Below are 12,738 nucleotides of genomic sequence, written 5' to 3' on the forward strand. Positions count from 1 at the left end.
GTGATTCTCCTACCTCAACCTCCCAAGTAGCTAGGATCACAGGCATGCGCCACCACACCCAACTAATTTTGTATTTTTAGTAGAAATGGGGTTTCACCATGTTATCCAGGCTGGCCTTGAACTCCTGACCTCAGGTGATCCACCCACCTCAGCCTCCCAAAGTGCTGGGATTACAGGCTTGAGCCACCGCGCCCGGCTTTTTCATATGAGGCTGATCTCTGTGGCATGAGTTACAATGATGTCTATAGGAGGAAGAGATGGTGAAACCTGTTGGTAGCCCCCCAGGAGGTAAATCAGCCAGGTGACTGGCGTAACATTCCACATCACTGGAAGGTTTAGAAGATTGGTCTGGCAGTGCTCCCCATTTTCACACACATACTCTCATCACCCCCCGGCATGTTAAGAGAACACACATCCATAGGTCCCATCCACTTCCCTGGTGTTCTTGGTGGAGCCCTAGATATATCCATTGCCTCAGTTGTGTGTTTCTAAGGTAAAGAGTCACATTGGCTCATTCCACTGTATTTTTAGGCAACTATGATTGCATCATCTTGGAGTGAACTTTTGATTGATTCTTTTGTTTTGAAATTGGCAAAAACAACAAAGGTGTCACTGGGGCTACAGACGATGGGGTCAGCACATCTCCTGGGGTGTGTTCTGGGCACACCTCTTAGCTGGATGAGGTGAGGGAGGAGAACCACAAGACCTGGTGGAGGCTTGGCGCTTCATCCCCAGGAAGCCAGGAAGTGGGCAATGGGAAAGTCTCCACGGCATGCGAAGTGACAGCAGAACATGTGAGACCAGGGGGGAGAGACTGCTGGGGTAATGCAGGGGCAGAGCATAAGTGCCAGACAAGGCCACTGCGGGGCACTCAGGGGAGGGCAGAGTCCAGAACATTCTCAAAGAAGAGTGGACAGGATTTGGGAGCTTGCGATAGTGGGTGGTCACTGGCTATACAACACAGCCTGGATAAGCACATTGGCATTCCATGATCCCATTTCACCCCAGGATGCCATTGCGTTCTGAGTGCAGAAACAACCAAACACTTGGATGTCTTCTATTTTCTCACAGAATTCAAATTTAGCCCCCAACATCCATAAACAATAATCATCAGAAATATTGTCCTCATAGTACATTGCAGCTCTCTAATTCTAAATGTAAACTCCTATTGCAATATGCCTACACGAAAATCCTGGGAAAGTGTGCAGTAGGTAGGTAGGTAGGTAGATAGACAGACAGGAGAGAGAATGTTTATATATACAGTGTCATGCCTCAGTGGCAGAGTTGTAGATGATTTTTATTTTCTGCTTTATATTCTCCTGGTTTTTCATAACTGTATCCAATGAATGTGTATTACTTGTAAAATAGAAAATATTTTCATTTAGTTAAAACAAATACATCAGCGCTTTATGTCTATACCAAAAAGGGTTGCAAAGAGACAAGCAATTGAGACGGAGTAGGAACCCCTCTTAGGGGCCTCCAGGCCCCCTAAGGATGAAAATAAAGGAAAATCTTGAGTTCCTTCAAGGGAAGTTCCAGACACCTAGCTAACCCTGAGAAGTAAATAAGCAATGTGAGATGCGAGAAAGTAATTGCAGGCCGGGCGTGGTGGTTCATGCCTGTAATCCCAGCACTTTGGGAGGCCAAGGCAGGGAGATCACCTAAGGTCAGGAGCTCAAGACCAGCCTGACCAACATAGTAAAACCCTGTCTCTACCAAAAATACAAAAAATTAGCCAGGTGTGATGATGGGCGCCTGTGATCCCAGCTACTTGGGAGGCTGAGGCAGGAGAATCACTTGAACCCGGGAGGTAGAGTTTGCAGTGAGCCAAGATCCCGCCATTGCACTCCAGCCTGGGCAACAAGAGCAAAACTGTCTCAAAAAAAAGAAGAAGAAGTAGTTAACAGTAGCCTAAAACAATAGCCAAGGAAGCTAGAATCACAGGAAGTTTGGTTCCTTATAGAAACTAAATATAACATCTTAATATATGTCCTGAATTGTTTTTCAGAAACTCAGACCCCCACCAAATGGACTCACCATCACACAGACTTCAGATAAAAGGAAACTGGGGACTGAACTCTGACTTCTGTTCTCTGTTTTGTTTTGTTTCATTTTGTTTTGTTTTTTGAGGTGGAATCTCACTCTATCACCCCAGCTGGAGTACAGCAGCACAGACTCAGCTCACTGCAGCTTCCACTTCCCAGGTTCAAGCGATTCTCCTGCCTCAGCCTCCCAAGCAGCTGGGACTACAGGTGCATGTCACCACGCCTGGATAATTTTTGTATTTTTAATGGAAATGAGGTTTCACCATGTTGGCCAGGCTGGTCTCGAGCTCTTGACCTCAAGTGATCCACCTGCCTCGGCCTCCCAAAGTGCAGGGATTACAGGCCTGAGCCACGGTGCCCAGCTGTTCTTTGTCTAAATTTCTTTCTGAGGGGCCTGGAGAAAGTTACATCCATGAGCCAGAGCTGATGTTCTCTTCTGCTGACCCCAGATTTTTAAACAAAGCTTCTCTTGCTTAACCAACTGCAAATCAGAAAAATCTTTGAATCTTTCTGTAACCTGCAAGGTCCCTCTTCAAGACATCCTGCCCGATAGAGTTTGGATGTGCATTCCCTCAAAATCTCACGTTGAAATACAACCTCCAGTGCGGGAGGTGGCCCCTGGTGGGAGGCGTCTTGGTGATGGGGTGGATCCCTCATGAATGGCTTGGTGCCCTCCCTTGGTAATGAGTGATTTCACTCTGTGAGTTCACGCAAGAGCTGGTTGTTTAAAGAAGCCTGGCTGCTCCTCCTCTTGCTCCTGCTCTCGCCTTGTGATGCCCTGGCTCACCCTTTGCCTTCCGCCGGGATTGCAGCTTCCTGAGGCCCTCACTAGAAGCTGATCCTAGCACCACACTTCCTGTACAGCCTGCAGAACCATGAGCCAGTAAAACCTCTTTTCTTTATAAATTACCCAGCCTCCGGTATTTCTTCATAGCAATGCAAGAATGGACTCACGCATTGCTTTTTTAGGCCAAACCAACTTATAAACTCCATGTATTGATTTACAATTTTGTCTGTAACTTCTGCTTTCTTGAAATTTACTCCTGCCTTTAAAAACCCTTGTTTGCAAGCCATGGGGGGAGGTGGGGTCTTAAACATGAGCTGCCTGATTCTTTTTGCTGGGCACCCTGCAAACACATGCCCTCCTCTCCCCCACTGCAAACCTTGGTGTGAATGTTTGGTTGGCCTTACTGCACTGGGGAACAGACTCGGTTCAGTTCAATAACACCCCCAAAACTGGACTCATCATTCTGATTTCATGGAACACCCTCATCACTGGTGGTGCTGGCTTCACTTTATTTAGTGGTTTTGTTCTGTAGTTACCTATTTTTAAGAATGTACTAAGCTCCACTCAGACCAAAGCCAGGCCCCTGCTATGGTCTTCACCCTGCCCCTCACAGCCTTGTCCATTTCCATTCTTCTTCTACTTCTTTTTTTTTTTTTTTTTTTTTTTTTTTTTTTTTTTTTTTNTTTTTTTTGTTTTGTTTTGTTTTTTGAGATGGAGTTTTGCTCTTGTTGCCCAGGCTGGAGTGCAATGGCCCAATCTCGGCTCACTGCAACCTCCACCCACTGGGTTCACGTGATTCTCCTGCCTCAGCCTTCAAGTAGCTAGGATTACAGGCATGCACCACCACACCCAGCTAATTTTGTATTTTCAGTAGGGACAGTGTTTCACCATGTTGGTCAGGCTAGTCTCGAACTCCCAACCTCAGGTGATCCGCCCACCTCCACCACCCAAAGTGCTGGGATTACAGGTGTGAGCCACTGTGCCTGGCCTCCACTCTTTTTTGATATTTTAGATTGATTGTAGTTTTTTGTTTTGTTTTGTTTTGTTTTGTTTACAAGCCAGAACATGTGGTCCCTCCTGCTACAGGTCTTTTTCTTGGAAGCTGTATCCAAGAATTTACAGTGTCAAGAAGAACGGGAATGCACCTTAGGACCTTCCTGTGCACCCAGTTCACGTTGATGTAAATTCCTTAACGGGTCCAGCTGGACACAAACCCAACTCCTCAGAGGAAGGGAACCTGCATGGAAAGCAGCTCCTCAATGACCATGATGGCAATAACCGAGACGTCCTCTCAGAACCGGCACAATGTGGGCACCCAGTAAACATCACTCAGCACAGTGATTGAAACTGACTCAGTCCCACCCACATGGAAACCCACGAATGAACAGAAGCCAACCTCAGCGAGTCCTCTTGTGTCCCACAGCCCCACTCACCTCCTGCGCAGTTCCCACCACAGCATAGTTTGGTTATGGGAAATCACTATATTCCTGCCAGATGGGAGTCACTTGCAAATGGCAGACAGGTGGATAAATGACAATGAAGAGGTAGTAAGCTTTTAGGAAAGTCCTCCTCACATCCTTAGGTAATACCGCTGAGGGCAGGTGCAAGCTGGTATATGATAAACTACCACATTGACCTTCAATCCATGATCTGACCCTCAGACCCTGGTTCACCCCTTGGAGCTGTTTACCAAAGAGCTGAATTCCAGCGGAACATTTTCACAGACAAAACCCCCAGAAATGGTGCATTTTCTCAACAAGTTCAATGTTACCTGAGCATCAGAGACAGCTGTAAACCCTGATGTGCCATGCTTACCCAGCAGCCAAGAAGATGACATCTTTATGATTTAAGAGAACTGATCTTAGACCATCTTTTTGTCCCTTTTGTACTTGAATAATTTTTACAATAAGTGGTACCTTAGATCCAGGACTACTGCTCAATAGGACTTGCTGGAACATTATTCCTAAATCAAGTTTTGTCCCAGAAAAAAAATCATTTCTGAAAAGTTGTAACACAATAAAACATTCTTCAACATTGTCATAAAATTCTCACAACCCTTACAAACACACAAATGGGTTCCAGAAGCTTTGAAACTAGAAGCTCTGGCTACTTTTATTATGATTCAAAAAATGATATGAAACTACCACATAGGAGATTGGTTTTTTTAATTTATTCATTTATTTTTATTTTTTTTATTTTGAGACAGAGTCTCTGTCACCCAAGCTGAAGTGCACTGATGCAATCTTGGCTCACTGCAACCTCCACCTCCCAGGTTCAAGTGATTCTCCTACCTCAACCTCCCAAGTAGCTAGGATCACAGGCATGCGCCACCACACCCAACTAATTTTGTATTTTTAGTAGAAATGGGGTTTCACCATGTTATCCAGGCTGGCCTTGAACTCCTGACCTCAGGTGATCCACCCACCTCAGCCTCCCAAAGTGCTGGGATTACAGGCATGAGCCTCAACACCCGGCTGATAGTTTTATTTTTAATTAAAGCTAAAATAGTCAATCAACTATGTTACCCTAAATAGCACTCTGGAGTCTGAGGACCCATTATTAAATTTAAAGATACAGATAAATGTCCAAACTATGGATGCCCCACTGTGGAATCTGGCGCTATTAATGTCGTCTCTGTCATGTGCCTCTCTCATCATTTTTATTGTTGCAAAGTTAGAAGTAGGGCGTGTCATCTCCCTCCCATGCAGGGGCCATGTCCTCATCTGCAGCACAGACTCTGCAAAGGCATCCAGCAGGTGCTCTCTAATTCTTTAAGTCTTAGCAGAGGGAAAGCATCTCACACTCCATAGACTGTCCACCAAGACCAAAAGTCATGGCATCCCGTGAGCTCACTGTGGGCCTTTTCACTGGAGCAGGCTCAACCCTCAGAAGAGGTTGCCGGTCCATTGCACACACACAAGTCCAGCAGGCTGCAGCCAAGTATTCCGTGCAAAATGACAGCCAACTGGTGTCCTTGAGGGAGAAGGAATCTCTCAGAAATTGTGCGCTGTTCTGCCCCCTCCCTCTAAGCCAAGCCCCTGAATTCACCCACTGCAGCCTCCACTCAAGAACAAGGGCCTCAGTCCCTCCTCTCCCACTGGCTGCATCTCCTCTTCCCAGCCTCAGGCCTCAGCCCCAGGTGAGCTCTGGGCTCTTTAAAGCCCATGGCTTAAAACGTCCACATCCAGCCCAAGCCACCCCAAGGTCCAGACTCAGGCTGCACCTGCCCTGCTGGCTCCCCCTGGCTGCCCAGTGTCTTTGCAACCTGGACTTCCTGTTTGGTCTTCTCCATTTCAGAAAACAGCAAGGCCCTGGAGACAACCTTTATCCCTCCCTCCTCCACCATCAACCCACCCCTCTGTACCCCCCACTGTGACACCTGCCCACCTGCTGGTCTCCCCTGGACTCCCTGAGAGACCCCAACCTCCCTGCCCTGCATTGCATTCTGAATTCTCCACAGAAACTACAATGGTCTTCTAAGGTGCAAATCACAGAGGTGGAAACTTGCAAATGCTTCTCCCCACACCAGGAAAAAAACATGCCTATGCCACCCCATCACTCACCCACCCCTAACTCATTCCTCCTTCAAAGGCTCAACACTCACCTTCCTTTGGCGGACACTCAGTCCAGGGTGAGAACCATAAGTCTGCATTAGTTCTCAAACTTTAGATCACCTGGAAAGCTTGTAAAAGAAATACGAACTTCTGGGTGGCTCTGCCCCAGACCAGAAAAGTGGCCATCAGCCAGGAGGGACCTGGACACCCAGCTGAGCTTGATACCTGCAGCCATGAAGCCTGGTCTGAGGCCCTGAGAGCCTGAGGGTCCAAGGGTCCTCAGTCTTCATCTTATTAAAGTCACCTGCACACACTGGGACACCACCCAGATTTTGGTGTAGTTGGTCTTTGGGGATAGGACCCCAAACTGGAACTTTTACAAGCTCTGCAGGTGACTCTTACATGTGACCAGGGCTGAGAACTTTGCTGCTCTGGACCATCGGTTCTCAAATCCGAGCCTCAGAACCCCCTGGAGCACTGCTAAAATGACAAGTGGTGGGCCTGCCCCAGAGTTTGTGGTCCAGTGGTCCAGGTGGAGCCAAGAATCTGTGTTCTAACTGGCTCCCAGCAATGCTGCTGGTCCACAGACCCCCACTTTGAGAAGCGTTGCCCAGATCATTCCCGTTCAGGCTGTGGCTCACACTTGAGCCTCTCAGAAAGGCCCAGCCACCTTAGCTGAATATTGGCATAGTTTCCAATCTGTTGCTACAGCAAACCATGCTGAACAGAACATCTTCATACAAGTTTCTTACACTGGAATATTTCTCTAGGGCTGCTAGTTTAAACAGAATGCCTCTCTTTTTCCATAGAGACTGCCAGAAAGTTCACCAAAAAGAGTAAATTAATTCATAATAGAACCAGGACCCTTTCAGCACACCCCTACTGTGTTCATCTGTTCTCGCACCGCTGTAGAGAAATGCCTGAGACTGGGTAATTTACAAAGAAAAGCGGTTTAATTGGCTCATGGTTCTGCAGGCTGTCCAGGAAAGCAAAGCGGCTTCTGCTTCTGCGGAAGCCACAAGAAACTTTCAATCACGGCAGAAGGCGAAGGGGAAGGAGGCATATCTCACATGGCTGGAGCAGGAGGACAAGTGAGAGAGGCGGAGGTGCCACATGCGTTTAAACAACTATCTCCCCACTGACTGGTCGGCGCTCTTGTTGTGGTCATGTTGGGTCTAGATACTTCACATACTGATCCCCATTCTGTGTGTATAAACATATCTCACGTATTTTGCTATAAGGCTGGCGTTTTTTTTGCTATTCATTTGTAAATAATTTATGGTTTCCATTTTTATTTCTTCTTGAATCCAAGATTCTATAGAAGGCTCTTTTACACTTCCAAATGAAAACGAAATCAGCCCAATTGTCCCATAGAACTGATGTTTTTGGTTTTTTTAATTAAAATAGAAAAGGACTGTCCCAGTCTTAAAAAGCTGAGAAATGTACATTTTCCTCTCCTGAGTTCCTTTCTTGGAAAACCAGCCATCAGGATTCCCAGATAGTACCAAGGACCCGAAACTCACCAGATCACTGCATCTGGCCGATGAGACACCAGACCCCTCACCCATCATCACTGCTGATATGGTTAGGCTTTGTGTCCCCACCCAAATCTTATCTTGAATTGTGATCTGCATAATCCCCACAATCCCCACGAGTCAAGGGAAAGACCAGGTGGCGGTCATTGAATCACGGTGGGAGTTTCCCCCATACTGTTCTCCTGATAGTGAGTTCTCACGAAATCTGACGGTTTCATAAGGGGCTCTTCCTCATTCACTCAGCACTTCTCCTTCCTGCCTCCTTGCAAAGAACGTGCTTTGCTTCCTCTTCACCTTCCACCATGATTAAGTTTCCTGAGGCCTCCCCAGCCATGTCTCACATTAAACTGTGAGTCCATTAAACCTCTTTCCTTTATAAATTACCCAGCCTCTGACGGTTCTTTATAGCAGGATGAAAACAGACTAATACAATTGCCTAACTGACCACCTGCTTCCTGTTGACCAACTCCTCTTCCTTAACCCTCCCTAATTCCTGTCTTCCCACACATAGTCACATTTCTTCCCTGCTCTATAAACCCCGAATTTCAGCCAGTTGAGGAGACAGATTAGAAACTGATCTCTCATTCTCATCAGCTGCAGCACCCAGGTAAAGTCTTCTTCCTTGGAAATACTTCATTGTTTCAGTAATGGGCTTTCTGTGGGGGCAAGCAGCAGGACCAAGACCAAACGCCTGGTGTTTCAGTAAGAAAAAGATTTTTTTCTTTTGCCTATTAGTCCAATAATGTGGCCAGCATCATTTTAATTTTTGTGAATTTCTAATGGATATTCAAAAGAATGAATATTTCCCTTTGGGGGTGTATTGACAGACAGATAAATGGAGAGAGAGATGATAAATATTAGATACATATTATATCAAGCTTATTATTCAAAACTTGCATATTCCTACTTTTTAGTGTGTATTTGCTTAATCCCTTGATCTTTTGATTCCTGAAAGAGATCTGTTGCAAATCTCCCACGGTGATTATAAACTGGTCAATTTCTCCTCCTAGCTCCAACAATCCTGCTCTAAATCCTTTGAAGCTATGATGCTATATGCAGGTGCTTCTCTGCATCCTCCAGTCCTACCTATCATCTAAGACCTGGCTTCAACACCACTTCCTCTGTGGGCTCCTCAGGGCACAGAGCTGAGCCTAACCCAAACCTCCATGAACACCCTCTCTCCACCTACCTCTCTGAGGGACGGGCCTCATTCTGCTCCATAGGGAGTGGTCTGTGTACAAGTCTCATCTCCAAGGCTCCAAGACAGGGAGCCCTTGAGAACAAAGAGGGTGTCTTTGTGAACCTCTGCCCCTCACAATGCCAGGCACTTGTTTAATTAGTGCTAGATAACTGAAAGAACATCCGAACTCCCCAGATAGCTAATTGATCATACCTGGCATCTATTTGTTGCTGATCCCTTAATCAAGAACTCAATCCTCCAACCGTAAAATTAAAATAGTGCCCCTAGAGCAAAGCAAACCCCCGTAACAAAGAGGCTTCCATAATGCAGCGTATTGTGAGCACAGTGCCTGACTTTGCTGGAAAAGCAATGATACGATTGTTTTATCTTGTGATTATCCTGCCACCATGAACCAGTGCAGCTGTGGAACAGAGAGTCCCTTTCACATCCTTTTGAATGAAACTGTTTGGAAACAAAACATGGAACATAGATGCTTAAGGCAAAGGAACATTTTTCTCTCCAGTTGGATCCATTCATCATTTACTAATGTTTAATTTTAGGTAAATCCATGGAAGGCATTGGTGGGTGGAGCAAAAGGATTGAGTGAGGATGAGTGGCCACAGGCTAAATACAACGCAGTGCCCGGGGGCAGGCAGCTTGAGTGCATGTACGTTTATAAACCTACGGGAAGCTCCTAGCAGTGCCTGACTCTTCGTGTGGCTCACCAGAGTTTAATAGAAATGTACTTGGCAGGGCATGGTGGCTCACGCCTATAATCCCAGCACTTTGGGAGGCTGAGGCGGGCGGATCACAAGGTCAGGAGCTGGAGACCATCCTGGCCAACATGGAGAAACCCCATCTCTATTAAAAATTCAAAAATTCGCTGGGCGTGGTGGTGCACGCCTGTAATCCCAGCTACTCAGGAGGCTGAGGCAAGAGAATCGCTGGAACCCGGAGGAAGAGGCTGCAGTGAGCCAAGATTGGGCAACTGCACTCCAGCCTAATGACAGAGCGAGACGAAAGAAAGAAAGAAAGAAAGGAGGGAGGGAGGGAGGGAGGGAGGGAGGGAGGGAGGGAAGGAAGGAAGGAAGGAAGGAAGGAAGGAAGGAAGGAAGGAAGGAAGGAAGGAAGGAACTGGAATAGGGACCTGTTTGATTCACTGAGGAAACCCAAAGGAATGTTCTAGGCCACTTGGGGTCAGCAGTGCCAGAAGCAAGGTATACAATGACGTTGGTATGCAAGAGGAAGATTGCTGCCTCTGGTCAAGGTGGGAACAAAGGGTCCAGGCCCTCTTCCTGTCTTCCATTCTGTCCACAGGCTGTCACAGCCAGGGACAGAGAAATACATTAGAAAACCTAACTGTAAACAAGCACGATCATCCCCAGGTGTCCATGACCGGCCTGTGGCTCATTACCATGTTGGTAATAACCGGAGCCCCAAAGCCCCAGGGGTCACTCTGCCAGTGAATGTAGTTTGTGGAAAAGCAGGCATAGAGGATTCCAGACAGAGTGAGGGTGTCTCTTGGGGAGGGACAAGAAGGGTGGGTCCAGGATGTGCTGAGGCCCCTGTGGATCCACTGCACCAATGACATGAAAGTGAGATAGGGTAGGGATGTGGGGGAATTTCCTGTAGTCCCTCAACCAGTTAGCAAAGGAGCCAGGCCCGATGTTGAAGCCAACCCAGTGCATGGCCTCCCAGGCCTGTGAATGGCTGGTGGCTTAAGGCAGGCTCCCTTCAGGAGGCTCAGGCCGGTGGGGTCCACACGTGGCCAGCGATGTGCTCGGTACCAGTAGGTCAGAGGCACCAAGACCGGCCTTTTCCAGTCATCTCTTCCGCCTTCCGGGACAGCTCCCTGACCAAGGCCTGCACTTTCCGGAGGGTTCTTCCTCCCGTGGCCTGTCCTCACCACCCGGTGCTGACTGATCATCCTCCATTTGCCAGATTTGTTTCAACTATACTTCAAGTTGAGCATATCCAATTTTAAATGAATTTGATTTTTTTAACCAAACAGCAAGAAGTTGTATTTAGTTTTTTTTTTTTTTTAAAGAAAGATGGGGCTTCACCATATTGGTCAGGCTGGTGTCGAGCTCCTGACCTCAGGTGATCCACCGACCTCAGCCTCCCAAAGTGCTGGGATTACAGGCGTGAGCCACCACGCCCAGCTTAAGAAGTATTTTCAATCAGCTCTCGTCTCAACCTTGCTTCCTTGGTAACCACGGCCAGGAGTGAGCCTCCTGGACGTCACGCAGTTTTCTGGTGGGTGGTAGCGGCAGGCCTCATCCTCCTGGGGTCCTGCTTTCCTTCTTCCCTTCAGTTTCCCCAAAGCAGGCTCTACATACTCAGCCCCTACTTCTGCTCCCTGGTACCAGGTCTTGTGTGTCCTCCAGGGTGGCTGCTCCATCGCTGGGTCTAGGCATGTGCCAGGCATGTAACCAAAGTGTGACACACTCATCACAGGCCACCAGGATGCAATGCTTGGGACACACGAGCCCAGGCCAGTCCAAGCAAGGAGGCCTGTGGGGGCTTGCAGGGAAGGGGTCACTATGGTATTAAGACAGTGCCTTGAAATGCCAGCCGGCCTCTCTGTGTGAACAGAGGTGGACACAGAGCTCACAGCCCTGACAGTGACGGGTCAGGTTGGAACATTCTTCCGCTCAGTGAGGAAGGGTCACGCTGCCTCGATGGCCAATAGAGGAGAAACCACCCTGAGAGAAGGAAACAGAGATGCCTGTGTGGGGAGGGGCCCTCCGTCCCCCGATGGACCATCCTTCCCTGTCAACAAGAAACTGGGGTTGAAGACAATGACCCCAGCTCCTCTCCACTGTCCCCACCCATGGGATGATGCAGGGCTGGTCCTCCTGCCCAAGACCCCTCAAGATCCCTCGCTTCTGCCATGGGCTGCTCCCATCATGCAACCTGTGCCCCTAAGACACCCTTCCCATATCTCCCATTGCTTTTTATAAAACGGCCTGGGCCGGCAGCCTCTGGCCAGCCCACTTCACTCCTCAGCACCCCTCAGGAAAATCCAGGCCCCTCCCTCTAGCCCACTCCTCTCACCCATGGGCTCCCTCGCTTCCTGGAACCTTACCCAGCAGTCTCACGGGGGTGAGAGCTTTGAGTGTGCCCTGGCGCTCATGGTCTGCTGTGCCAGTAGGCATCGAGAGGGCCAGGAGCTGCCCAGTGCGTGGATCTCAGCAGGCAGGGACGAGGCTGTGCACAAGGAGTCCCCTGCCCTCTCAAGGACCTGTTGGATGGACCTGTGGGGTGAGCAGTGCTGGCAACCTCCCCTCCTAGGGGGTACCATGTCAAGATGCTTTGATTGGGAGCTGGGAAGAGGGAGCCCTGTCTTCTGGGACTCTGGGAAGGGGGCGGGGAGGGTCTGGTGAACCTGTCACAGCTCCAGTGCTACAAATGTTCCTATTCTTATCCAGATTTGACACATTTTCTTTAATAAATGTTTCATTTGCTATGTGGCCTTAAAACAATTTCCAGAGACTTTCAACGGTTGTCTGGGTTTTTTTTTATGATTTGCACTAGTTATGGCTGTTTGGTCCACAAAGTTCTCTTGTTATTTCAGAAGCAGTTCCTCTACATTGCTTTATATTCTACTTTTTCACTTTATATATACCAGAAAAAA

This window comes from Cebus imitator, unplaced genomic scaffold, assembly GCF_001604975.1.
Source record: "Cebus imitator isolate Cc_AM_T3 unplaced genomic scaffold, Cebus_imitator-1.0 Scaffold34, whole genome shotgun sequence".
In the NCBI taxonomy this organism is placed as follows: Eukaryota; Metazoa; Chordata; class Mammalia; order Primates; family Cebidae; genus Cebus; species Cebus imitator.